The following is a 25,192-nucleotide window of genomic DNA, read 5'->3' as shown; positions in this document are numbered from 1 at the left end:
TGACCTCAGCAAAGGAAGATTTTAATAAGTGAACAGGATGATGGACTGACCATGTTCTCCACCATCTCAAAGCAGCTAGTTAGGTAGAATGGTGGAATGACCTTTTGAAGGCTCAGTTACAGTGCCAGCTAGCTGGCGATATCTTGCAGGGCTAAGACAAGTCTCAAGGAGGCTGTATGTGCTCTGAGTTAGAATCCAGTATATGGTGCCGTCTTTCCCACAGCCATGATTCACAGATCCAGGAATCAAGGGCTGGGAATGGGAAGTAGTACCATTCATTATTACTCCTAGTGACTCACGAGCAAAATTTTTCTTCTTATCCCTGTGACCAATACTTTACTGTAGTTCTTAGTATCAAAAGGAAGAATGCTTCCATCAGGAAATATAACAGTAATTCCATTGAACTGGAAATTAAGACTCCTACCCAGTCACTTTGGACTCTGCCTGATTCTCATCTATAAGGCAAGAAAGCACTTACTGTACTCATTTGAATAATTGATTCTGACTACCAAGGGGAAGAAAGCTGAGCGTCGAAGAATTGATGCTTTTGAACTGTGGTGTTGGAGAAGACTCTTGAGAGTCCCTTGGACTGCAAGGAGATCCAACCAGTCCATCCTAAAGATCAGTGCTGGGTGTTCTTTGGAAGGAATGATGCTAAAGCTGAAACTCCAGTACTTTGGCCACCTCATGCAAAGAGTTGACTCATTGGAAAAGACTCTGATGCTGGGAGGGATTGGGGGCAGGAGGAGAAGGGGACGACAGAGGATGAGATGGCTGGATGGCATCACTGACTCAATGGACGTGAGTTTGAGTGAACTCCTGGAGTTGGTGATGGACAGGGAGGCCTGGCGTGCTGGGATTCATGGGGTCACAAAGAGTTGGACATGACTGAGTGACTGAACTGAACTGAACCAAGGGGAAATTGGACTACTACTTCACCATGGATGTATGGAAGAGTATATTTGCAGTACAGGTGACTCCTTAGGGCATCCCTTATTTACTGTACCCTGTGATCAAAATCAATGGAAAACCCAACCCAAGAAGGACTATTAATGGTCCAGGCCCTTCAGAAACAAAAGTTTGGGTCATCCTACCAAGTAAAGAATTATAACCATCTGAGGTACTTGTTAAGGAGAAAGGGAATACAGAACAAGCAGTGTGGAAAAAAGTAATTATGAATACCAGCTCTGACCAGGTGAGTGTTAACAGCAGCGATGCTATAATTATGAGTACCTCCTCATTACTTGGTTATGAATATATATATATATATATATATATATGTGTGTGTGTGTGTGTGTGTGTGTGTGTGTGTGTATGTAATATTAACAAAGAGTGGATTTACGATAATTTTGTGTATCAAGTTGGCTGGTTCACCACAGTGCTAGATATTCTGAATTTTTCTATGAGGGTGGTTTCGGATGAAATTAACATTTAAATCATTGGACTCTGCATAAAGGCACCTGCCCACCATAATGTAATTAGTTGAAATCTTAAATAGAACCAAAAGACTGACTTCCCCCAAACTAAGGAGAATTCTGTCAGCAGACAGCCTTTGGATTTGAATTGCAATACTGGCTTTTCCTGGTTCCAGCCTGCCAGCCCAACTTGCAGATTTTAAACTAGCCTTTCTCCACAATTGTATGAGCCAATTCCTCTTAAGATTGCTTTGACTATTCAGGGTCTTTTGTATTTCCACACAAACTTATAAATCTTTTGTTGTAGTTCTGTGAAAAATACCTTTGGCAATCCCGCGCACCACTCCCCCCACCCCCAACCCCCATCTTGTAAGAGCTTTCTTTATTTCTTCTCTGTCATCATATCCTACAGACCAGGAGGCACCACCTCTCTTTCCATTTGCAGTGTTTTTCCTCAAGAATATCTGGAGTAAACACTGTATGGCCCGTTAATCTTTTAACAATAGTTTTTAAATGTCATTGCTATTCTACCATCAGTGCCTGAGAACAACAGTAACAGCGCAGTACCGGGGGTCTCCCCACGGACAGAGGCGCCTGGCAGGCTACAGTCCATGGGGTAGCAAATGAATTGGACATGGCAACTAAACAACAAAACCAGGGGGTTCACACCGTATCACACTGGGACAGAGAATTCAGACCTAGGCGGTGAGACCACAGCAGCACCCTAGTGCTTCACACCTGAGAGAGAGTAGGCCACGAGAACATGTGGACTCCACAGCAGATGTGGGGAGCCCAGCCCAGGCCTCTGTCTCTTTCCAGAACACTAACATCTAGGATACAGGAGATCCACCTTGTCTACCGGCTTCATGGTTTTCTCACTACAAAAAGTTTACTGAATTAGACAGTCTGAAACATTTTAAAAAATTATTTAAAAACAACACTGACAAAATATTAACATAAAACACTCTAATTCAACGTGGAAATAAACCAAACCAAAGTGTTGACAGTGAAGATTTAATGGAGAGGCAGTTAGTATCACACACTGAGGTTCAGTCTTAAGATGTACATATTAAAAACCTTTCATTTTAAAATTTATTTATACAATATTACTTTTTTTTGTTCAATATACTTTGCTTAAAAAAGATGGAGACAAAAAGAGTTCTCTGAGCTATGAAAAAAATTAAGTTCTTACACGCACGTTTATGGTTTCATTCTAGAAACGCCTCAGGTTCACAGGTTGAACATTCAGCCGCTGTGTTATTTAAAAAACAAAGCATTCTTTGACATTGGGAAAACCGGATCTCTCTTTCTGGGGCAGAGTTCACTTGATGAGGACCATGTGGTTATGCAAATTACAGGGGATTATTCCAGAAAATGTATGCGCACCTGAGTCACAGGTGAGGCTTTCTCCCCTGGCCGTTCCTCTTGGCGAAGCTCCTCCTCCGAGGTCGGGTCCCTGGTGACAGAGCCGGAGAGGCAGGGGCCCGACAGGACAGAGGGAGACTGCTGGTGTCTCCCACCTGGAGAAGCAGGGTTCTAGGGAGGGAGCTAGTGCGGAACAAGGTAGGGAGTTCTTCGTTGTTTCTCCACGTGGCTGTAGCTGCCGAGACTGGGGGTGGCTGTGGCAGCCTGCCTCCACTTCTCCCTTAAGACGTGTTCCAGAAGCTTCCTGTGGAGGATCTGGGGGACATTCTCGGTGAGCAGGAGGCAGGGGCCAGGAGGTGTTGGGGAGGGGAGGGAAGTGTAGTGCGGATAAGTACTGCCTCAGGGGTGAGCCCTCTTCCCCCTTCCTCCCTGTGCATCTCTGAGCCCACCCACCGCGATGGAGCCGGGTGATCAGCTAGGTGACCACCTGGCTCGGGCCGGGCTCCGCTGTGTGCACCGATTCGAGGTCCTCATCCGCTTCTCGAAGGTGTCCTGCCCCACGGGGCTGTGGTATGTGATGCTGAACAGGTTGGAGAGATCACCATGGTTCATGGCGGTGTGCCCAGGCCCAGGCCGGCTTGCCGCACCTGTTCTGGGCCAGCCTGGGAGAGGTCCCGCCAGTGGGCTGGTCTACTCGGGAGGTGCTTCCCCTGCAGCTTGGAGACCTGTACTGGGGGAGCGGCGTGTGTTCAGACTAGGCCTGCGCCTTCTTGATGGCCGAGGCACCTGCCTGTTGCTGTGGCAGCGGGAGGGAGAGGACGCAGGTGTGGCTCCACCCATGCCTTGGGCGTGAGACCCGTGTCGGGGCTGCGGGTGACTGCTCCTCCCCGCGGGGCTTCGGTCCACAGGTCAGTGCTGACCGTCCGCATCCCTGTCGTCCGGGGCCCGTTGTTCTGGCAGGCCATGGACCTTGATTGGAGGCTCACCGGCGCTCCTGACGGAGAGGACCACCTCCTTACTGTCTTCACTTGGGTTCTCAGGCTGTGCAGGGGGAGGAGAAACCAAGGGTGCTGTTGAGGGGCCGGAGCTCACCCTCGGTGTAGTCTCGGGGGGGGTGCCTGGAGGGGGCACAAGACCACCTGCCAAGCACGTGTTCAGCAGGGCCGCCTAGGTGTCCGCCAGACCCAGGGGGCCCCTCCCTCGCTGCCCGCAGCCACAGTGAGGTCCAGCCTCCAGACGGTGGGCGGAGTGTGAGCATCCTCATCTCGGCCTGCTCCGCGCAGATGAGGCTCCGCAGCGGCTGCTTCTGGCAGTGCTCTGGGCTAGTCCAGGGTGGTGGGCAGAGTGATGCTTGTGGTGAGGTACCAGGAAGAGTCGGAGAAAGGCTCCATGCTGGCATCAGGCCTGGCTGCACTCCTGTCCACCCAGAGGTCTGGGGGGCTACTATCCCAGCGCTTGCTGTTGAACTCCTGGGGGGTGACATCTTCCTTGGTGGTGGTGGCCGGCAGACCTTTCTCCGGCAGGAAGTGAGAGCTGTCCATCAGGCGCTGGAATGCAGACATGGAGGATGGGGTACTGGCCCCTTGACAGTTTCCCTTATGATTTTCTTCTTCCTCAGGGGAGCAGCTCCTAAGCTCCATCTGGGACCTGTAGGCCAGAGGGCCTTTGGTAGTTTGATAGGAATTGCACTGAATCTGTCAGTTGCCTTAGGTAGTATAGTCATTTTAACAACATTGATTCTTCCAATCCAAGAATACAGTATATCTTTCCATCTGTGTCCTCTTCAATTTTTCATCAACATCTTATAGAGTTTTTGGAATACAGGTCTTTTGCCTCCTTAAGTAGGTTTATTCTTAGGTATTTTATTCTTTTTGATGTGACTTTGGGGAGTATGGACATTTTAATAATATAAATATTCTATCCATGAACACAAGATATCTTTTGACTTGTTTGTATCTTCTTCAGTTTCTTTCATCAAGTGGTTTTAACTGTACAGATCTTTTACTTCCTATTTTAAATTAATTACTAAGTATTTTTTTGATGCTCTTATGACTAGGGTTGTTTATTTTTCAGATGTTAGTATATAGAGATACATCTTATTGCTGTTTTTTTAATATTCGACAGTTTACTGAATATGTTAGTTTTTCCAACAGTTTTCGGTTGACTCTTTGGAATTTTCTATACATAAGATCACATCAACTTAATATAGTGCAGATTTACTTCCTTTTTGATGTGAATGCCTTTTGTTTATATGTCTTGCCCATTTGCTCTAGCTGGGACTTTCAGTACAACGTTGACTAAGATTGGTGAGAGTGGCCATCCTTGTCTTATTCCTTATCTTAGAAGAAAAGCTTTTAAATTTTTGTCACTGAATAGTGTGGGTTTGTCATATACATGGACTTTATTCTGTTGCAGTATGTTCCTTCTATACTCAATTTTTTGAGGGTTTTAATCATGAAAGATTTGTTTGTAGATTTGTTGTATTTTGTTAAATGCTTTTTCTACAAAATTGAGATGATCATATGATTTTTATCTTTCATTCTATTAATCATATTTATTGATTTATGTCTGTTGAAACATCCTTATATACCACTTGCTCATATGGCATATAATCATTTTAATGTGTTGTTGAATTCAATTTGCTACTGTTTTGTAGCAAATTATTGTACAGATGCATCTGTAGCAAATTATTATACAGATGCAAAAATATTTGCATCTGTATTCACAGGGATATTGGTCTACAGTTTTCTTTTTTTTTTTAAAGACACAGCTAAGATTCAAGCAACTTTTATATCCAGGGTCATTGCTCTTTTAACATACTCTAATTAATTAGTTAATTAATTTTTGGCTGTGCTGGGTCTTTGTCGCCGTGAGGGCTTTTTCTCTAGTTGCAGTGAGCAGGGTCTACTCTCTAGTTGAAAGTGTAGGCTTTGCACTGCAGTGACTTTTCTTGTTGCAGAGCACAGTCTCTAGGGTGCTCAGGCTTCAGAAGTTGCAGTGCATGGGCTCAGTAACTGCGGTTCCTAGCCTCGAGAGCACAGGTTCAATAGTTGTGGAGCAGGAGCTTAGTTGCTCTGGGGCACATGGGATCTTTCCCACCCAGGGATCGAACCGGTATCTCCTGTACTGACAGGTGCATTCTTTACCACCGAGCCACGGGGAAGCCCCTATAGTTTTCTTTTATTGGAATGTCTTTTTCTGGCTTTGGTATCAGGATAATGCTGACCGTAATTGAGAATTCTGAAACTTCAGACTCCTCAGAATTTTCTGCATTGGAAAAAGAGGCCCTGTCCTCCATTGCAGGAGTCCTTCCTTTTCTAGAGACTATCAAGAGACTTTGCCTAAGACAAGTGCCTCCAAAGATGATGCTTGTCTTCCTCAAGTTTTTACCCTTCAGTTCAGTTCAGTTTGGTCACTCCGTCATGTCTGACTCTTTGTGACCCTATGGACTACAGCATGCCGGGCTTCCCTGTCCATCACCAACTCCCCCAGCTTACTCAAACTCGTGTCCATCAAGTCGGTGATGCCGTCCAACCATTTCATCCTCTGTCGTCCCCTACTCCTCCCGCCTTCAATCTTTCCCAGCATCAGGGTCTTTTCCAGTGAGTCAGTTCTTCACATCAGGTGGCCAAAGTATTGGAGTTTCAGCTTCAGCATCAGTCCTTCCAATGCATATTCAGGACTGATTTCCTTTAGGATTTCCTTGAGTCCAAGAAATCTCAAGAGTCTACTCTAATACCACAGTTTAAAAGCATCAATTCTTCGGCACTCAGCTTTCTTTATGGTCCAACTCTCAAATCCATACATGACTATTGGAAAAACCATAGCTTTGACTATACAGACCTTTGTTGGCAAAGTAATGTCTCTGCTTTTTAATATGCTGCCTAGGTTGGTCATAACTTTTCTTCCAAGAAGGAAGCATCTTTTAATTTCATGGCTGCAGTCACTATCTGCAGTGATTTTGGAGCCCCCACAAAATAAAATCTCTTACTGTTTCCATTTTTTCCCCATCTATTTGCCATGAAGTGATGGGACCAGATGTCATGATCTTAGCTTTTTGAATGTCGAGTTTTAAGCCACCTTTTTCACTCACCTCTTTCACTTTCATCAAGAGGCTCTTTAGTTCCTCTTCACTTTCTGCCATAAGGGTGGTATCATCTGTGTAGCTGAGGTTATTGATATTTCTCCCAGCAATCTTGATTCCAGCTTGTGCTTCATCCAGCCCAACATTTTGCATGATGTACTCTGCATATAAGTTAAATAAGCAGGGTGACAATATATAGCCTTGACAAACTCCTTTCCCAATTTGGAACCAGTCCACTGTTCCATATCCGGTTCTGCTTTTATCCTTACCCCACCGTTCATTTTAGATCAATAGTTATTTCAAGTTGCAGCATGGCTTAGCCATGGAAGCACTGCCTAGTCTTTGGAAGTAAAGAGATATTTCACAAAAGAGCTACAGAGTAGCTAAAATAATATCAGCAAGAATTTTGAGAACACTGCTGGAAATGGATCTTGAGAATGCTGAACAGATTATAGGGCTGGGTATGAAGTTTGTTGATATGGGACACTCTCCTGTGTCTCATGGTTTAACATCCTGCCAAGGACACCTGAAATTGGTCTTAATATGTTGTCAGAATGACTCCATGAAATGGGCGTTGGTAATTGCCATACTGCAAAGTCAGTTTTCCTAGGGGTGAAATAGATGGATAGGTAACCAACTAGGGTATTTCTTGATCTAAATAATCAAATAATTTCATGTCTGGGTAAGGATAAGATTGATGTCAGCTGCTGTGATTTAAAAAAACAAACAAACAAACAAACCATAATCCCTTAATGTTTTCAAACGCGAACCTATTCTCAGACCTAAAGGCTTTTGATGGAGGGTTACCTAAGAAAGTAGGGAAAAAAACTAGACCATTCAGATAGGACCTAAATCAAATCCCTTACGATTGTACCATAGAAGTGACAAATAGAGTCAAGGGATTAGCTCTGATAGAGTGCCGAAGAACTATGGACGGAGGTTTGTGACACTGTATGGGTGGCAGTGATCAAGACCATCCTCAAGAAAAAGAAATGCAAACAGGCAAAAAGGTTGTCTGAGGAGGACTTGCAAATAGCTGAGAAAAGAAGAGAAGTGAAAGGCAAAGGAGAAAAGGAAAGATATACCCATTTGAATGCAGAATTCCAAAGAATAGCAAGGCGAAATAAGAAAGCCTTCCTCAGTGATCAATGCAAAGAAATGGAGGGCAAACAATTGAATGAAAAAGGGTAGAGATCTTTTCAAGAAAATCAGAGATACCAAGGGAACATTTCATGCAAATATGGTCACAATAAAGGACCGAAATGATATGGACCTAACAGAAGTAGAAGGTATTAAGAACTGGTGGCAAGAATACAGAGAAGAGCTATACAAAAAGTATCTTCATGACCCAGATAATCATGGTGTGAGCGCTCACCTATAGCCAGACATCCTGGAATGTGAAGTCAAGTGGGCCTTAGGAAGTATCACTATGAACAAAGCTAGTAGAGGTGATGGAATTCCAGTTGAGCTATTTCAAATCCTGAAATATGATGCTGTGAAAGTGCTGCACTCAGTATGCCAGCAAATTTGGACAACTCAGCAGTGGCCACAGGACTGGAAAAGGTCAGTTTTCATTCCAATCACAAAGAAAGGCCATGCCAAAGAATGCTCAAACTACCACACAATTGCCAGTCATCTCACATGCTAGCAAAGTAATGCTCAAAATTCTCCAAGCCAGGCTTCAACAGTACATGAACCATGGACTTCCAGATGTTCAAGCTGGTTTTAGAAAAGACAGAGGAACCAGAGATCAAATTGCCAACACCTTTTGGATTATCAAAAAAGCATGAGTTCCAGAAAAACATCTACTTTTGCTTTATTGCTTACACCAAAGCCTTTGACTGTGTGGATCAAAACAAACTGTGGAAAATTCTTCAAGAGATGGGAATACTAGACCACCTGACCTTCCTCCTGAGAAATTTGTATGCAGGTCAAGAAGCAACAGTTAGAACTGGACATGGAACAACAGATTGGTTCCAAATCGGCAAAGGAGTACATCAAGGCTGAATATTGTCACCCTGCTTATTTAACTTATATGTAGAATATATCATGCAAAATGCCAGGTTGGATGAAGCACAAGCTGGAATCAAGATTGCCTGGAGAAATATCAATAATCTCGGATATGCAGATGACACCACCTTTATGGCAGAAAGCAAAGAAGAACTAAAGAGTTTCTTGAAGAAAGTGAAAGAGGAGAGTGAAAAAGTTGGCTTAAAACTCAGCATTCAGAAAACTAAGATCATGGCATCTGGTCCCATCACTTCATGGCAAATAGATGGGGAAACAATGGAAACAGTGAGAGACTTTATTTTGGGGGGCTCTAAAATCACTGCAGAAGGTGACTGCAGCCATGAAATTAAAAGATGCTTACTCATTGGAAGAAAAGCTATGACCAACCTAGACGGCATATTAACAAGCAGAGATGGGGGGAGAACAAGATGACAGAGGAGTAGGTGGACGTGGAGTATACCTCTCTCCATGGATACATTAGGATACACCTTCAGACACAGAAGTGCATGTAGAACACAAGCTGAGCATGGACAGGAGTACCTGACCAGTGGAAAAGAGTATATAGAACCACGTAAAACTTGGTAGGAGAAAAGAACTAGAGGAGAAAACAAGAGATAGTAAGACTGGACCTGCCCTTGGTGGGTGGGGGAACTGAAGCAGGGGTCCAATTCCCACATTGGGGCAATTGTCTGAGTCAGAGGAGAAACATTTAAGGGTGAGAGTGAAAGAGCTGATCTGTGGCAGCCTAAATGGAATGAGAATCAGACAGTCCTTGCCACAGCCATACATACCCCCAGGGAGAAACTCTGGTCTCCTGGAAGGGGCAGAGGCTGGGAGTTCGAGTTTAGGGATCGTGGAGCAATCCCAGGGCAAGGGCTGATGTTGAGTGTGGAGAGATGGATCGAGGGGATGTGAGGGAGGAGATCGTGGTGGGAAAGCCTGTGGAGGAAAGCCAGGAAGCCATGGAAGCAAGGGGATACTGCTGAGTCCTCCGTAGGGGGTGGAGCCATCATAGCCTCTCTCTCTCCAGACACCCACATTGGCAGCTGAACAATAGAGAGGCTGGCCCATCAAATGCCTGACACACTGAACTACAGAGTAGGGCCCCACCCAGGGTGACTCTTTAAGTGCCTGATGCACCGATCTACAGAGTAGTACCCCAGCCAGGGGGCCCCTCTATGTGCCTGATGCGTGGAACAACAGAGAAGGATCCCAGGCAAGGGAGCCCTCTGAGGGCCTGAACGGGTGGAGCTATGGAGAAAGACTGGCCAAAGAGGCCTTCTGATGGCCAGCTACAAGAGGCTCGAAAAAAGGCTTTGATAGGGCCGTAACTCCTGCAGCAGAGGCAGTCTGTGTCCCTGCACACTTAGTACTGCCAGGGTCCCCACAAGCCAAGCAGCTGCACCACCTTCATGCTCAACTCTCGCTGGGGCAGAGCTGCCACAGGCCAAAAAAGTCTTGTGTTTATGCATGCAGGGTTGCTTCAGTAGTGTCCGACTCTTTGTGACACTGTAGACTGTGGCCTGCCAGGTTTCTCTGTCAGGGATGGGGGGGTTCTCCAGGCAAGAATACCGGAGCGTATCGGCCAATACTGGTTGCCATACCCTTCTGAAGCACTATATTTCCTGCTGCCCTAGCCACCAACTCCACTGAGTACCTGCTGCCAGAACCCCTGCGACCCAAACAGCTGCACCACCTCCATACCTGGCCTTCACAGGGGTAAACCCAAGCCCTTCAGTGCAGCCTCAGGAGCTAAACCCCAGTGAATGACAAACATGCAGAGGTGGAAATAAAACCACAATTGAAACCCAGGGGCAGCGTGGCTAAGGAAGAAGACTCAAAGGCTTCCGACCAGCTCTACAAGCTGCAGATTAAATCCACACAATCAACTAGGCAGATGCTGTGTCTATGGAATATATAAAAGGACATTGAAAGCTCCCACAAAAGAAAACACACTAGCTCTGATAGCTGTAGACATTGGAGGCAAGAACACAAAGCAGTAGGGCCAGATTAGAATCTGAGCTGCCCCCACAGCAGGTCCAGAGAGCAGCACAGTGTTGGAGGGCATCCTAGGGAAGTAAGGTGGACTGTAATTCCCAGTGCTGTAAAGGACTCTGTGACTCAAGAAAAACATTTGTTATTCTTATTTTTTGACTTGTTCTGTAGATTCTTCTGGAGTTTTTCTTTTTTCCCTCCCCCCACCCTCCCTCCCACATTGTAGTTGTTGATTTTATTGGCACTAAGAAATCCAATTAAGCTTTTGAGCTTTTTTTTTCCTTTTTCCTCAGTCACATTTTTTATTGTTGTCATAAACCTCTGCCTCTATATTGGGCTTTTGCAGTTCTGTGGAGTTTTCCTCCTTTTTTTGTGTGTTTCTCTTTAAATTTTTTTAAACCTATTATTATTTTTTCTACATTTATTCCTTTCTTTGCTTTTCCTATTGTTCTTTTCCCCTTGCAGTTAATCTTTAACATATATGAATCTTTTTTATCTACCTCCATTTAACTTAGCATATCTATTCTTTCTTTCTTTTCTTTCTCTCCTTTCCTTTCAACATATTTGGCACCTTGCTTTAGTTTTGTTTTCCAGTTTGTGCTTTAATTAGTTTTGTTCTGGCCGATATAAGTTTTGGTTTCCTTTGTTTGCCAGATCAATCTATTGTACTTAATTTTTGTTGGACTCTTTTGATTTTGCTTATGGATGTATTAAGTACATTGGAAGGACTGATGTTGAAGTTGAAACTCCAATACTTTACCACCTGACGTGAAGAGCTGGCTCATTTGAAAAGACCCTGATGCTGGGAAAGATTGAAGGCAGGAGGAGAAGTGGACGACAGAGGATGAGATGGTTGGATGGCATCACCGACTCAATGGACATGAGTTTGAGTAAACTCCGTGAGTTGGTGACAGACAAAGAGGTCTGGTGTGCTGCAGTGCATGGGGTCACAAAGAGTCAGACACGACTGAGTGACTGAACTGAACTGAACTGAGTCTATGGCCATACCACCCTGAACGCACCTAATCTCATCTGAGCTGAACTGTATATGTATATGTGTATATTCAGTCACACTTTCTATTGTTCTTATAAACCTCTGCCTCTACATTGTGCTTTTGCCATTCTGTGGTTTTCCTTTTTTTCCCTTTTTTCTTTCTTCTGTTTTTTTTTCTCTTTTTTATAATTTTAATTTTTTAAACCTATTATATTTTTTCTGCATTTATTCCTTTGTTTGCCTTTCCTACTGTTCTTTTCTCCTTGCAGTTAATTTTTAAGGTATATAAATCTTCATCTACCTCTATTTAACTGCATATGTATTCTTTCTTTCCTTTCCTCTCAACTTATTTGTTAGTTGTGTTTTCATTGCTTTATTCCCCACTTGGCACCTTGCTTAAGTTTTTTTTTTTTTTTTTCCCAGTTTGTGCTTAAGTTAGTTTTGTTCTTAACTGGTAATGTAATTTTTGATTTCCTTTGTTAGCCGGATCAGTCTACTGTACTTTATTTTTGTTGGACTGTTTTCACTTTGCTCATGGTTGTATATATGTATATTCTATTATTTTAATTCTTATTTTTCTGACTTTCTGGGATTCATCATTGGTTTCTCATTTTTGGCTATTTGTTTTACTCTCCCTTAATGCCATAACAAACCACTTGTGGAATCCTCATTCCTGACCAGAGATCAAACCCTGAGCCTTTGGAGTGGGAGCATTGTCTCCAAGACCCTAGACTGCCAGAGAACTAACCCTAGGGAATATCAAATAGTGAGAACTCACACAAAGAAAACCACTTGAATTCAAGACCTGGCATCACCCAACCACCAGTAGCACCCTGTGCAGGACGCCTCATCTAAAGAACAAACAAAACAAAGATACAAACCCAATCATCAGCAGACAGGAGTACCTCCTCACTCAGCCTTGCCCATCAGAGGAAAAACAAACAAACAAAAACTCAGCACAAATCTCACCTTATCCGAAGCTCACACAAACCACTGGACCATTCTTAGGAGGGCAGAAACCAAAAGGAAGAAAGAATTCAACCTTCTTCAAAGAAGGAATTCAACTTTCCTTGAAGCCTGGAAAAAGGAGACCTCAAACACAATAACCCCCTCCCCCACCCCCAATGAAAAGATGGAGAAATACTGCACAAATGCAGGAGCAAACTAGAAACACAGAAGTCCAAATAAATTAAGAGGAAATAGGAAAGTTACCTGAAAAAGAATTCAGAATAATGGTAGTAAAGATGATCAAAAACCTTGAAAACAAAATGGAGAAAATGCAAGAATCAATTAACAAAGATCTAAAAGAATTAAAGAATAAGCATACAGAGACAAACAACACAATTACTGAAATTAAAAATACTCAAGAAGAATTCAATAGCAGAATATCTGAAGCAGAAGAACAAATCAGTGAGCTGGAAGATAAAATGGTGGAAATAACTCCCAAAGAGCAGAATAAAGTAAAAAGAATGAGAAGAGCTGAAGACAGTGTCAGAGACCTCTGGGACCATATCAAACGCACCAACATTCGAATTATAGGGGTCCCAGAAGGGGAGGAGGAAAATAAAGGGTATGAAAAAAATTTTTGAAGAGATTATATTTGAAAATTTCCCCAACATGGAAAAAGAAATAGCCAATCATGTCCAAGAGGCACAAAGAGTCTCATACAGGATAAACCCAAAGAGAAACATGCCAAGACACATACTAATCAAACTAAGAGAGACTAAACACAAAGAAAGAATATTAAAAGCAGCAAAGGAGAAGTGACAAGTAATGTACAAGGGAAACCCCATATACTTAACAGGCAATCTTTCAGCAGAAACTCTGCAGGCCAGAAGGGAATGGCAGGATATATTTAAAGTACTGAAAGGGGAAAATCTACAACCCAGATTACTGTACCCAGCAAGGATCTCATTCAAAATTGATGGAGAAATAAAAAGCTTTTCAGACAAGCAAAAGTTAAGAGAATTCAGTACCAGCAAACCAGCTTTACAACAAATGTTAAACTGACTTGTATAGTCAAGAAATACAACAGAAGAAGAAAGATCTACAAAATCAACCCCAAACAATTATAAAATGGCAATAGGAACATATATACAGTAATTACTTTAAAGGTAAATGGATTAAGTGCTCCAACCAAAAGACACAGACTAGATGAATGGATACAAAAACCAGACCCATATATATGCTATCTACAAGAAACCCATTTCAGATCTCAAGATACATATAGACTGAAAATGAGAGGATGGAAAAATATATTCCATGCAAATGGGAAGCAAAAGAAAGCTGGAATAGCAACTCTCATATCAGACAAAATAGACCTTAAAATAAAGACGATTACAAGAGATAAGGAAGGACATTATATAATGATCAAGGGATCAATCCAAGAGGAAGACATAACAATTGTAAATATGTATACACCAAACATAGGAGCATCTCAATACATAAGACAAACACTAGCAGGCATAAAAGGAGAAATTGACAGTAAGACAATAACAGTAGGAGACTTTAACATCCCACTCACACCAATGGACAGATCATCAAAACAGAAAATTAATAACAAAACACAAGTCTTAAATGATACATTAGATTAGATGTATCTCATTGATATCTTCAGGACATTCCATCCAAATGCAGAATACACCTTCTTTTCAAGTGCACATGGAACATTCTCCAGGATAGACCACATCTTGGGTCACAAATCAAACCTCATTAAATTTAAGAAAATTGAAATCATGTCAAGTGCCTTCTCCAACCACAGTGCTATGAGACTAGATATCAATTACATGAAAAAAACTGTAAGGAACACAAACACACGGAGATTAAACAACACATTTCTAAATAAACAGGCTACTGAAGAAATCAAAGGGAAATCAAAAAATTTCTAGAAACAAATGACAATCAGAACATAACAACTCAAAACCCATGGGATGCAACAAAAGCAGTTCTAAGAGGGAAGTTTATAGCAATACAATCCTACCTCAAGAAACAAGAAAAATATCGAACAGACAACCTAAATTTACACCTAAAGCAACTGGAAAAAGAAAAGGAAAAAAAAAAAAAAACAAAATTAGTAGAAGGAAAGAAGTCATAAAGATCTGAGCAGAAATAAATGAAAAAGAAATGAAAGAAGCAATAGTAAAGATTAATAAAACTAAAAGCTGGTTCTTTGAGAAGATAAACAAAATTAGCCAGACTAACCCTTAGCTAGGCTCATCAAGAAAAAAAGAATCAAATCAACAAAATTAAAAATGAAAAAGGAGAGGCAGAAGAATTCAGAATAATGATAGTAAAGATGATCAAGACATACAAGACAATGCAAGACATACAAGACAATGCAGAAATACAAAAGTTTATAAGAGAATATTATGAACAACTATATGACAATAAAATAGATAACCTGGAAGAAAGGGACAGATTCTTAGAAAAGTTCAATCTTCCAAAACTGAACCAGGAAGAAATAGAAATTATGAACAACCCAATTACAAGCACTGAAATTGAAGCTGTGATCAAAAATCTCCCAAAAAACAAAAGCCCAGGACCAGATGGCTTCACAGGAGAATTCTATCAAACATTTAGAGAAGAGCTAATGCCTACCCTTCTAAAACTCTTTCAAAAAATTGCAGAGGAAGAAGCACTTCCAAATTCATTCTACAAGGCCACTATCACCCTGATACCAAAATCAGATGAAGAAAACACACAAAAAAGAAAACTACAGGCCAATATCACTGATGAACACAGATGCAAAAATCCTCAACAAAATTTTAGCAAACAATTCAACAACACATCTAAAAGCTCATATACCGTGATCAAGTTAGGTTTATTCCAGGGATGCAAGGATTCTTTAATATATGGAAATCAGTCAATGTGATACACCATATTAAGAAATTGAAAGATAAAAACCTTATGATCATCTCAATAGATGCAGAAAAAGCCTTTGACAGAATTTGGCACCTATTTATGATTGAAACTTTTCAAAAACTGGGCGTAGAAGGAACCTACCTCAACATAGTAAAGGCCATATATGATAAGCCTACAACAAACGTTATTCTCAATGGTGAGAAACTGATAACATTCCCCCTAAGATCAGGAACAAGACAAGGGTGTCCACTTTCACCACCATTATTCAACATAGTTCTGAAAGTCCTAACTACAGGAACCAGAAAAGAAAAAGAAATGAATCCAGATCGGAAAAGAAGAAGTAAAGCTCTCATTGTTTGCAGATGACATGATACTGTAGTTAGAAAATCCTAAAGATAGTATCAGAAAATTACTAGAGCTAATCAGTGAATTTAGCAAAGTTGCAGGATACAAAATCGATACACAGAAATCACTTGCATTTCAATACACTAACAATGAAAAATCAGAAAGAGAAATTAAGGAATCAATCCCATTCACCATTGCAACAAAAGAAGTTAAATATCTAGGAATAAACTTAACTAAGGAGATGAAGAACTGTGCACAGAAAATTATAAGACACTACCAGGAGGGCCTAGAGGAGCTATACCACATTGAAGATCAGGAAGGATGGCGGTGAGGAGATACCCTTCCTCTAAGGTAAGGAGCAATGGCTGCACTTTGCTGGAGCAGCCGTGAAGAGATACCCCACACCCAACGTAAGAGAAACCCCAGTAAGACGGTAGATGTTGCAAGAGGTCATCAGAGGGCAAACACACTGAAACCATACTCACAGAAAACTAGTCAGTCTAATCACACTAGGACCGCAGCCTTGTCTAACTCAATGAAACTAAGCCATGCCCATGGGGCAAGCCAAGACAGGCGGGTCATGGTGGAGAGATTTGACAGAATGTGGTCCACTGGAGAAGGGAATGGCAAACCACTTCAGTATTCTTGCCTTGAGAACCCCATGAACAGTATGAAAAGGCAAAATGATAGGATACTGAAAGAGAAACTCCCCAGGTTAGTAGGTGCCCAATATGCTACTGGAGATCAGTGGAGAAATAACTCCAGAAAGAATGAAGGGATGGAGCCAAAGCAAAAACAATACCCAGCTATGGATGTGACTGGTGATAGGATCAAGGTCCGATGCTGTAAAGAACAATATTGCATAGGAACCTGGAATGTCAGGTCCATGAATCAAGGAAAATTGGAAATGGTCAAACAAGAGATGGCAAGAGTGAATGTCGACATTCTAGGAATCAGTGAACTGAAATGGACAGGAATGGGTGAATTTAACTCAGATGACCATTATATCTACTACTGCGGGCAGGAATCCCTCAGAAGAAATGGAGTGGCCATCATGGTAAACAAAACAGTCCGAAATGCAGTACTTGGATGCAATCTCAAAAATGACAGAATGATCTCTGTTCGTTTCCAAGGCAAACCACTCAATATCACAGTAATCCAAGTCTATGCCCCAACCAGTAACGCTGAAGAAGCTGAAGTTGAACGGTTCTATGAAGACCTACAAGACCTTTTAGAACTAACACCCAAAAAAGATGTCCTTTTCATTATAGGGACTGAAATGCAAAAGTAGGAAGTCAAGAAACACCTGGAATAACAGGCAAATTTGGCCTTGGAATACGGAATGAAGCAGGGCAAAGACTAATAGACTTTTGCAAAGAAAATGCACTGGTCATAACAAACACCCTCTTCCAACAACACAAGAGAACACTCTATACATGGACATCACCAGATGGTCAACACCAAAATCAGATTGATTATATTCTTTGCAGCCAAAAATGGAGAAGCTCTATACAGTCAGCAAAAATAAGACCAGGAGCTGACTGTGGCTCACCATGAACTCCTTATTGCCAAATTCAGACTTAAATTGAAGAAAGTAGGGAAAACCACTAGACCATTCAGGTATGACCTAAATCAAATCCCTTATGATTATACAGTGGAAGTGAGAAATAGATTTAAGGGCCTAGATCTGATAGATAGAGTGCTTGATGAACTATGGAATGAGGTTCGTGACATTGTACAGGAGACAGGGATCAAGACCATCCCCATGGAAAAGAAATGCAAAAAAGCAAAATGGCTGTCTGGGGAGGCCTTACAAATAGCTGTGAAAAGAAGAGAAGCGAAAAGCAAAGGAGAAAAGGAAAGATATAAGCATCTGAATGCAGAGTTCCAAAGAATAGCAAGAAGAGATAAGAAAGCCTTCTTCAGTGATCAATGCAAAGAAATAGAGGAAAACAACAGAATGGGAAAGACTAGGGATCTCTTTAAGAAAATCAGAGATACCAAGGGAACATTTCATGCAAAGATGGGTCTATAAAGGACAGAAATGGTATGGATCTAACAGAAGCAGAAGATATTAAAAAGAGATGGCAAGAATACACAGAAGAACTGTACAAAAAAGATCTTCATGACCCAGATAATCACGATGGTGTGATCACTGACCTAGAACCAGACATCCTGGAATGTGAAGTCAAATGGGCCTTAGAAAGCATCACTAAGAACAAAGCTAGTGGAGGTGATGGAATTCCAGTTGAGCTATTCCAAATCCTGAAAGATGATGCTGTGAAAGTGCTTCACTCAATATGCCAGCAAATTTGGAAAACTCAGCAGTGGCCACAGGACTGAAAAAGGTCAGTTTTCATTCCAATCCCAAAGAAAGACAATGCCAAAGAATGCTCAAACTACCGCACAATTACACTCATCTCACACGCTAGTAAAGTAATGCTCAAAATTCTCCAAGCCAGGCTTCAGCAATATGTGAACCATGAACTTCCTGATGTTCAAGCTGATTTTAGAAAAGGCAGAGGAGCCAGAGATCAAATTGCCAACATCCGCTGGATCATGGAAAAAGCAAGAGAGTTCCAGAAAAACATCTATTTCTGCTTTATTTACTATGCCAAAGCCTTTGACTGTGTGGATCACCATAAACTGCGGAAAATTCTGAAACAGATTGGAATACCAAACCACCTGACCTGCCTCTTGAGAAATTTGTATGCAGGTCAGGAAGCAACAGTTAGAACTGGACATGAAACAACAGACTGGTTCCAAATAGGAAAAGGAGTATGTCAAGGCTGTATATTGTCACCCTGTTTATTTAACTTATATGCAGGTACATCATGAAAAACGCTGGACTGGAAGAAACACAAACTGGAATCAAGATTGCCGGGAGAAATATCAATAACCTCAGATATGCAGATGACACCACCCTTATGGCAGAAAGTGAAGAGGAACTCAAAAGCCTCTTGATGAAAGTGAAAGTGGAGAGTGAAAAAGTTGGCTTAAAGCTCAACATTCAGAAAATGAAGATCATGGCATCCGGTCCCACCACTTCATGGGAAATAGATGGGGAAACAGTGGAAACAGTGGCTGACTTTATTTTTCTGGGCTCCAAAATCACTACAGATGGTGACTGCAGCCATGAAATTAAAAGACACTTGCTCCTTGGAAGGAAAGTTATGACCAACCTAGATAGCATATTCAAAAGCAGAGACATTACTTTGCCAACAAAGGTCCATCTAGTCAAGGCTATGGTTTTTCCCGTGGTCATGTATGGATATGAGAGTTGGATTGTGAAGAAGGCTGAGCTGAAGAATTGATGCTTTTGAACTGTGGTGTTGGAGAAGACTCTTGAGAGTCCCTTGGACTGCAAGGGGATCCAACCAGTCCATTCTGAAGGAGATCAGCCCTGGGATTTCTTTGGAAGGAATGATGCTAAAGCTGAAACTCCAGTACTTTGGCCACCTCATGCGAAGTGTTGACTCATTGGAAACAACTCTGATGCTGGGAGGGATTGGGGGCAGGAGGAGAAGGGGACAACAGAGGATGAGATGGCTGGATGGCATCACTGATTCGATGGATGTGAGTCTGAGTGAACTCCGGGAGTTGGTGATGGACAGGGAGGCCTGGTGTGCTGTGATTCATGGGGTCGCAAAGAGCCGTACACGACTGAGCGACTGATCTGATCTGAATGAAAGAAATCAAAGATGACATAAACAGATGGAGAGATATTCCATGTTCCTGGGTAGGAAGAATCAGTATTGTGAAAATGACTGCACTACCAAATGCAATCTACAGTTTCAATGCAATCCCTATCAAATTACCAATGACATTTTTTACAGAACTAGAAAAAAAAATTGACAATTCATATGGAAACACATAAGACCCCAAATAGCCAAAGCAATCTTGAGAAAGAAGAATGGAGCTGGAGGAATCAGTCTTCCTGACTTCAGGTTATACTACAAAGCTACACTCATCAAGACTGTATGGTACTGGCACAAAAATAGAAATATAGACCAATGGTACAAGATAGAAAGCCCAGAAATAAACCCATGCACCTATGGGTACCTTATTTTTTACAAAAGAGACAAGAATATACAATGGGGCAAAGACAGCCGCTTCAGGAAATGGTGCTGGGAAAACTGGACAGCTACATGTAAAAGAAAGAAATTAGAAACTTCCTAACACCATATACAAAGATAAACTCAAAATGGACTAAAGACCTAAATGCAAGACCAGAAACTATAAAACTCTTAGCAGAAAACATAGGCAGAACACTCTATGACATAAATCAAAGCAAGATCCTCTATGACCCACCTCCTAGAGTAATGGAAATAAAAATAAAAGTAAACAAGTGGGATCTGATTAAACTTAAAAGCTTTCACACATCAAATGAAACTATAAGCAAGGTGAAAAGAAAACCCTCAGAATGGGAGAAAATAATAGCAAATGAAACAACTGACAAAGGATTAATTTCCAAAATATATAAGCAGCTCATACAACTCAATGCCAGAAAAAACAAACAACCCAATCAAAAAGTGGGAAAAGACCTAAACAGACATTTCTCCAAAGAAGACATACAGATGGCTAACAAACACATGAAAAGATGCTCAACATCACTCATTATTCAGTTCAGTTCAGTTCAGTTAAGTCGCTCAGTCGTGTCCGACTCTTTGCGATCCCATGAATTGCAGCACGCCAGGCATCACTCATTATTAGAGAAATGCAAATCAAAACTACAATGAGATATCACCTCATACCAGTCAGAATGGCCATCCTCAAAAAGCCTACGAACAATAAATGCTGGAGAGGGTGTGGAGAAAAGGGAACACTCTTATACTGTTGGTGGGAATGTAAATTGATACAACCACTATGGATGACGGTATGGAGATTCCTTAAAAAACTAGGAAGAAAACCACCATATGACCCAGGAATCCCACTCCTAGGCATACACCCTGAGAAAACCAAAATTGACAGAGATACATGTATCCCATTGTTCACTGCAACACTATTTACAATAGCTAGAACATGGAAGCAACCTAGATGTCCATCAACAGATGAATGGATAAAAAAGTTGTAGTATATATACACAATGGACTATTACTCAGCCATAAAAAGTAACACATTTGAGTCAGTTCTAATGAGGTGAATAAATCTAGAACCTATTATGCAGAGTAAAGTGAGTCAGAGAGAGAAAGACAAATACCGTATTCTAATACATATATACGGAATCTAGAAAAATGGTACTGAAGAATTTATTTACAGGACAACAATGGAGAAACAGACATAAAGAATAGACTTATGGACATGGGGAATGGAGAGGAGAGGGTGAGATGTATGGAAAGAGTAACATGGAAACTTACATTACCATATGTAAAATATATAGCCAACGGGAATTTGCTGTATGGCTCAGGAAACTAAAAAACTGGCTCAGTATCAACCTATAGGGGTGGGAGGGGGAGGGAGTTTCAAAAGGAGGGGATATATGTACACCCATGGCTGATTCATGACAGAAAACAGCAAAATTCTGTAAAGCAATTATCCTTCAATAAAAAATAAATTAATTAAAAAAAAAAACAAAGACATTACTTTCCCAACAATGATCTGTCTAGTCAAAGCTATGGTTTTTCCAGTAGTCATGTATGGATATGAGAGTTGGACTATAAAGAAAGCTGAGCACTGAAGAACTGATGCTTTTGAACTGTGGTGTTGAAGAAGACTCTTAAGAATCCCTTGGAGAGCAAGGAGATCCAACCAGTCCATCCTAAAGAAAATCAGTCCTGAATATGCATTGGAAGGACTGATGCTGAAACTGAAACTCTAATACTTTGGCCACCTGATGCAAAGAACTGACTCATTGGAAAAGACCCTAATGCTTGGAAAGATTGAAGACGGGAGGAGAAGGGGACAACAGAGGATGAGATGATTGGATAGCATCACTGACTCTATGGACATGAGTTTGAGTAAGCTCTGGGAGTTGGTGATGGATAGGATAGCTGTGAAAAGAAGAGAAACGAAAAGCAAAGGAGAAAAGGACAGATATACCAATTTGAATGCAGAGTTCCAAAGAATATCAAGGAGAGATAAGAAAGCCTTCTGCAAAGAAATAGAGCAAAACAAAATAACGGGAAAGACTAGAGTTCTCTTCAAGAAAATGAGAGATACCAAGGGAACATTTCATGCAAAGATGGGCTCAATAAAGGACAGAAATTGTATGGACCTAACAGAAGCAGAAGATATTAAGAAGAGGTGGCAAGAATACACAGAAGAACTATACAAAAAAAGATATTCATGACCCAGATAATCACAAAGGTGTGATCACTCACACTCACCTAGAGCTGGACATCCTGGAATGTGAAGTCAAGTAGGCCTTAGGAAGCATCACTACAAACAAAGCTAGTGGAGGTGATGGAATTCCAGTTGAGCTATTTCAAATCCTAAAAGACGATGCTGTGAAAGTGCTGCACACAATATGTCAGCAAATTTGGAAAACTCAGCAGTGGTCACAGGACTGGAAAAGGTCAGTTTTCATTCCAATCCCATAGAAAGGTAATGTCAAAGAATGTTCAAACTACCGCACAATTGCACTCATCTCACACACTAGTAAAGTAATGTTCAAAATTCTCCAAACCAGGCTTCAGCAATATGTGAACTGTGAACTTCAAGATGTTCAAGCTGGTTTTAGAAAAGGCAGAGGAACCAGAAATCAAATTGCCAACATCTGCTGGATCATCAAAAAAGCAAGAGAGTTCCAGAAAAACATCTATTTCTGCTTTATTGACTATGCCAAAGCCTTTGACTGTGTGGATCACAATAAACTGTGGAAAATTCTGAAAGAGATTGGAATACCAGACCACCTGACCTGCCTCTTGAGAAACCTGTATGCAGGTCAGGAAGCAACAGTTAGAACTGGACATGAAACAACAGACTGGTTCCAAATAGGAAAAGGAGTATGTCAAGGCTGTATATTGTCACCCTGCTTATTTAACTTATATGCAGAGTACATCATGAGAATTGTTGGGCTGGAGGAAGCACAAACTGGAATCAAGATTGCCAGGAGAAATATCAATAACCTCAGATATGCAGATGACACCACCCTTATGACAGAAAGTGAAGAAGAACTAAAGCGCCTCTTGATGAAAGTGAAAGAGGAGAGGGAAAAAGTTGGCTTAAAGCTCAACATTCAGAAAACTAAGATTATGGCATCCGGTCCTATCACTTCATGGCAAATAGATGGGAAAACAGTGGAAACAGTGGCTGACTTTATTTTTCTGGGCTCCAAAATCACTGCGGATGGTGACTGCAGCCATGAAATTAAAAGATGCTTGCTCCTCAGAAGGAAAGTTATGACTAACCTAGATAGTATATTAAAAAGCAGAGACATAACTTTGCCAACAAAAGTCCATCTAGTCAAAGCTATGGTTTTTCCAGTAGTCATGTATAGATGTGAGAGTTGGACTATAAAGAAAGCTGAGCGCCAAAGAATTGATGCTTTTGAACTGTGGTGTTGGAGAAGACTCTTGAGAGTCCCTTGGACTGCAAGGAGATCCAACCAGTCCATCCTAAAGGAAATCAGTCCTGGGTGTTCATTGGAGGGACTGATGTTGAAGCTGAAACTCCAATACTTTGACCACCTGATGCTAAGAGCTAACTCATTTGAAAAGACCCTGATGCCGGGAACGATTGGGGGCAGGAGGAGAAGGCGATGACAGAGGATGAGATGGTTGGATGGCATCACCAACACAATGGATATGGGTTTGGGTGGACTCTAGGAGTTGGTGATGGACAGGGAGGCCTGGCATGCTGCAGTTCACAGGGTCACAAAGAGTTGGACATGACTGAGTGGCTGAACTGAACTGAACTGAATGGAATCCTGGCGTGCTGCAGTCCATGGGGTCGCAAAGAGTCAGACGTGACTGAGGGACTGAACTGACTGACTGCCTTGAGAAAGTCCTCTGCAACACCTTAGATATATGGTAGTTATTTCCCACTTCTTCCCTCAAAGGATCCTACAGTTGCAGAGTCATTTCATACTGTGAAAAAGGGAATACAGTACTCTTTTTTTTGGATACAGCATCTGAACTGACACTGGTACCCAGGACCTGAAACATTATCATGACCCCCAGTTAAAGTGGATCATACAGAGATCAGATCAGTGGAGTTCTGGTCCAAGAGTACACCACATTGGTTCGGTGAATCCAAGCATCTACTATGTGGTCATTTTCCTAGTCCCACTGGGAGCATCCTCAAAATGGATGTAATTTTCAGTTTGACAGAATCATTATCTTGGTGTCCTGACCTGTTGTGAGAGTCATAACTGGGAATGACCAAATGGAAATCTCGGAAGCTGCCTTCTGCCTGAGCCAAGATAGTGAATCAAAAACAATACTGCATCTTGAATGTAATGGCAGAAATTAAGCCAATACCAAAAACTTAAAGATGCCAAGATGGTGGTCATCCATTACTCCAATCATTTTAGCTGTCTAGACCTTGCAGAAATTATAACAGTTGATGGTGATCTACCCAACTCAACTAAGTGGAAGCTCCAATTACAGTTTCCATACTGGGCTGGTCTCTTTAAGAAGCTAATCAACAGTGCCTCAGGTCAGTGATATGCAGCTCTTGATATGATAAAAAAAAATCAAGATAAAAGAATAAAAAATTATTCTTTTCAATCCCATCAGGAAAGATCAAAGCAGTATGCAAGTGAACATTTACCTGAAACAGACAAAAAAAACACATTCATGCTTTTGTGCCAGGGCTGTATTAACTCTCCCACTATTTGTCTAAAGGGATTCTTTTTTTTTTAGTATTTGTTTTTATTTTATATTTTTGGCTGTGCTGGGTCTTTGTTCCTGCATGCAGGCTTTCTCCAGTGCAAGATCTTCTCACTGAGATGGCTTCTCTTGTTGTGGAGCACTGGCTCTAGGACACTCAGGCTTCAGCAGTTCTGGTGCACGGGCTTAGTTGCCCTGCAGCATGTGGGAGCTTCCTGGACCAGGGATTGAACCCATGTCCCCTGCATTAACAAGCAGATTCTTAACCACTAGACCAGCAGGAAAGTCCCCAAAGAGATCTTGATTGTACACTGTGCAGAATAGAGCCTGGTCTGCTGTATTAATAATATTA

The 25,192-nt window shown here is 41.6% G+C and overlaps 1 long non-coding RNA gene across 1 annotated transcript in view; it reads left to right on the top strand.

The window, feature by feature from the left end:
• Nucleotides 1-2,453: 2,453 nt before the first annotated feature.
• LOC129649974 (uncharacterized) overlaps nt 2,454-25,192 on the top strand; it is a 66,442-nt gene continuing 43,703 nt past the window's right edge. Inside the window, exon 1 of the long non-coding RNA XR_008713494.1 lies at nt 2,454-3,111. This is a non-coding gene — a long non-coding RNA (uncharacterized LOC129649974). The remainder of the gene's footprint in view (nt 3,112-25,192) is intronic.

The sequence above is a fragment of the Bubalus kerabau genome, chromosome 4 (genome assembly GCF_029407905.1).
Source record: "Bubalus kerabau isolate K-KA32 ecotype Philippines breed swamp buffalo chromosome 4, PCC_UOA_SB_1v2, whole genome shotgun sequence".
NCBI lineage: Eukaryota > Metazoa > Chordata > Mammalia > Artiodactyla > Bovidae > Bubalus > Bubalus kerabau.
This window is presented reverse-complemented; position numbering and strand designations above follow the sequence as displayed.